The sequence below is a fragment of the Trichosurus vulpecula genome, chromosome 3 (genome assembly GCF_011100635.1).
Source record: "Trichosurus vulpecula isolate mTriVul1 chromosome 3, mTriVul1.pri, whole genome shotgun sequence".
NCBI lineage: Eukaryota > Metazoa > Chordata > Mammalia > Diprotodontia > Phalangeridae > Trichosurus > Trichosurus vulpecula.
Window position 1 is genome coordinate 50,325,816 of NC_050575.1, and position 4,267 is coordinate 50,330,082.

Here is a 4,267-nt window from a genome sequence, read left to right on the forward strand (position 1 = left end):
GGGAAGATGGGGGGGCGTCATTGGGCATTGTTTGAGCCTTATTCTCATCAATATTGGCTCAAAGAGGGAATAATACATATAATAAGATGAATATAGGGAAGTAGGAGGAGAGAAGATTAAATAAATGCAGGAGCAGGGAGAGGGGAATGACTGAAGGAAGGGCAGATCAGGGGAAGTGGAAGACAGAAGCAAAACACTGGTGAGGGGGAAAAATGTGAAAAAAGAGAGATGACAAACAGGAAGAAGAATAGGATGGAGGCAAATACACAGGTAGTAATTATAATGGGGAATATGAAGGAGAGGAACTTTCCCATAAAATGGAGGTGGATAGCAGAGTGAGTCAAAAACCAGTATCCTACAATATGTTGCTCAGAAGAAACACACTTAAAGTAGAGAGACACACAAAAGAAAACCTGGAAAGACTTGTATGAACTGATGCAAAGTGAAATGAGCAGAATCAGGAAAACACTGTACACAGTATCAGCAACATCACGTGATGATCAACTATGAATGACTCAGCTTTTCAGCAACACAATGATCCAAGACAAGTACAAAGAACTCATGAAGGAAAATGCTATCCATATCCAGATAAATAACCAATGGATTCTGAAAGCAGGTTGAAAGCATATTTTTTCACCTATTTTATTCTTTTTCATGGTGCTTTTTTAAAACTTTTGATCTGTTTCTTTTTCTACAACTGTGATGAATATGAAAATATGTTTTACATGATAGCATATGTATAAACTATATCAAACTGCCTACCATTTTCAGAAAAGGGGAGGGGAGGGAGGGGACAGGGAGAAAAAATTGGAACTCAGAATCTTCTAAAAATGAATGCTAACAATTTTCTTGATTTGTAATTAATGGAAAAAATAAAATACTATTTAAAGTAAAATTTAAAAAAAAAAGAGGGGGGGCGGAGCCAAGATGGCAGCTGGTAAGCAGGAACTAGTGTGAGCTCCGTACCGAGTCCCTCCAAAAACCTATAAAAAATGGCTCTGAACCAATTCTAGAACGGCAGAACCCACAGAACAGCAGAGGGAAGCAGGGCTCCAGCCCAGGACAGCCTGGATGGTCTCTGGGTGAGGTCTATCCCGCTCGGAGCTGGGAGCTGGGAACGGAGTGGAGCAGAACCCAGCCTGAACGGCGTGGACCATCCAGACCAGAAGCCGGGCGGAGGGGACCCTAGCGCCCTGAATATGTGAGCTGCGGCAGTTACCAGACTCCTTAACCCACAAACACCAAAGACTGCGGAGAAGGTTAGTGGGAAAAGCTGTGGGAGTAGAAGGAGTTCGGGGTTCGGCTTCCAGCCCCGGGGGCAGCGGAGGTGGGGCAGCTACAGCTGTTGTTACTTCCGGCTCCAGGCCCACCTGGTGGGAGGAATTAAGTGGCGGATTAGAGCAGGAGTGCACAGCCTGCTGAAGATCTAAGCCCAGTCCAGGTTGGGGGTTGGGGAAGGAGCAGTGCTGGTCTGACAGAGCTGGCACCTCCCCCCCAAACGTGGAACATAGAACTCTCTAGTCTACAAGCAGTCATACTTCACTGAAAAACTCAAAGGTCAAGTTAGTTGGCTGGGAATATGGCCAGGCAGCGAAAACGCACCCAGATTCAGTCTCAGACTTTGCATTCTTTCTTTGGTGACAAAGAAGACCAGAACATACAGCCTAAAGAAGTCAATAAAGTGCAAGAGCCTACACCAACAGCCTCCAAGAAAAACATGAACTGGTCCCAGGCCATGGAAGAGCTCAAAAAGGATTTGGAAAAGCAAGTTAGAGAAGTAGAGGAAAAATTGGGAAGAGAAATGAGAAGGATGCGAGAAAACCATGAAAAACAAGTCAATGACGTGCTAAAGGAGACCCAAAAAAATACCAAAAAATACACTGAAGAAAACAACACCTTAAAAAATAGACTAACTCAAATGGCAAAAGAGCTCCAAAAAGCCAATGAGGAGAAGAATGCCTTGAAAGGCAGAAGTAGCCAAATGGAAAAGGAGGTCCAAAAGACCACTGAAGAAAATACTACTTTAAAAATTAGATTGGCGGGCGGCCATCTTGGCTTTTTCGAGAAAGGAATTGAGAGGGGAGAAGTTGTAGAGGGGGAGGGCCGGAGTGGGGCGGGGAGAGAGAGCGAGGAGAGCCGGGAGGCGGCCTGGGCGGGCTGGGCGGGGACTACCGGCCTGACTGACTGGCTGGGTTGCGGAAGTGGAAGCCGCTGGCCGAGGCTGCTGCTCCCTCCCTGCCCGCCCTCCTGCCGCTGCTGCAGCAGCAGCTTCCTCTCTGCTTCCCGGGAGCACGAGGCCGGCCCGGCTGTGGATGGTTAGATAGCCTCCGCCGCCAGCCCCACCCCCCCCTCCCCGCATCCAGCACGGACCCCACGGCGCCCCCGGCTGCAGCGAGAGGAGGAGGAGGCGGAAGATGGCGGGATGGCTGCCGGCCTGTGTGGTGGACTGTGGCACCGGGTATACAAAACTTGGATATGCTGGAAATACAGAACCACAGTTTATCATCCCTTCATGTATTGCTATGAAGGAGTCTGCAAAAGTAGGAGATCAAGCACAAAAGAGGGTGATGAAGGGTGTTGATGATCTAGACTTCTTTATTGGGGATGAAGCAATAGAAAAGCCAACTTATGCAACAAAGTGGCCAATCTGTCATGGTATAGTTGAAGATTGGGACTTGATGGAAAGATTTATGGAACAAGTGATCTTTAAATACCTAAGAGCAGAACCTGAAGATCATTATTTTCTTTTGACTGAACCTCCTCTAAATACACCAGAAAACAGGGAATATACAGCTGAAATTATGTTTGAATCTTTTAATATTCCAGCCCTATACATAGCTGTACAGGCTGTCTTTGCTTTAGCTGCGTCTTGGACATCAAGACAGGTAGGAGAGCGGACGTTGACTGGTACAGTTATAGACAGTGGAGATGGTGTCACTCACGTCATTCCTGTGGCTGAAGGGTATGTTATTGGCAGCTGAATCAAGCACATTCCAATTTCTGGGAGAGATATAACATATTTTATTCAGCAGTTATTGACAGAACGAGAAGTAGGAATTCCTCCTGAACAATCCCTGGAAACAGCTAAGGCAGTAAAGGAACGTTACAGTTATGTCTGCCCAGATTTAGTCAAAGAATTTAACAAGTATGATACAGATGGGTCAAAGTGGATTAAACAGTATACTGGAATCAATGCAATCTCAAAAAAAGAATTTTCCATTGACGTTGGTTATGAACGGTTCCTGGGTCCAGAAATCTTCTTTCACCCAGAGTTTGCTAATCCAGATTTCACACAACCTATCTCAGAAGTAGTAGATGAAGTAATTCAGAATTGTCCCATTGATGTCAGATGTCCTCTCTACAAGAATATTGTCCTCTCTGGAGGTTCAACTATGTTCAGGGATTTTGGACGTCGACTACAACGGGATTTGAAAAGAACTGTTGATGCAAGGTTGAAGCTAAGTGAAGAATTAAGTGGTGGTAGACTGAAGCCCAAGCCTATTGATGTGCAAGTCATTACACACCACATGCAGCGATATGCGGTATGGTTTGGGGGATCAATGCTGGCTTCCACACCTGAGTTCTACCAAGTATGCCACACCAAAAAGGATTATGAAGAAATTGGACCTAGTATTTGCCGCCACAACCCAGTGTTTGGAGTCATGTCTTAAAATTGACTTCATAGTTATAACAGTTAGGGAAGTGGGGAAGAGCTCATCTTTCTGATTACCTGTTTTGTCTGGATGGCTGATATTAAGATAGCAAACTGACTTGACAAGAAAAAGACCAAACATAGTTCAACAGGAATATTTTAATAAATGTATCAACATACGAATGTAGAAGAAAGCCAAAATGATTAAAAGTGTTTTTCTTTAGATAGTATTTGAATCTGTGTGTAACAAAAAGAAGTGGGTTTTAGTTCTTTCTGTGACTGGATATTTTGTATATTAATGGATTATCCAAGATTTGATGGAATTTAATGGTATGTAGATAGCTCTATAATGCTTGAATTGTATACTACAAGTGTACAATGCAAGAGCTTGTTTATATTTCATACTTTTTTATACTTTGAGGAAAAAAATGTCAAAGAAAAACTGTCGTATTTGAGGAAAAGAGAGACCAACCCTAAGGTAAATTAAAAAAAAAAAACGGCCTCATGACACTTGCTTATACGCTCATGTTATTCTAGTTATTAAGATTTTCAACCATTCAAAAAAAATCTGGTTGTCTTTGCAAGTGCTTTTTGGAACTAAAGCTAGTATCTTGG

General features: G+C 43.7%; 1 pseudogene; it reads left to right on the forward strand.

Annotated features, from left to right (window-relative positions):
* Positions 1-2,414: 2,414 nt before the first annotated feature.
* On the forward strand, positions 2,415-3,846 carry LOC118840680 (annotated as a pseudogene).
* Positions 3,847-4,267: the final 421 nt, after the last annotated feature.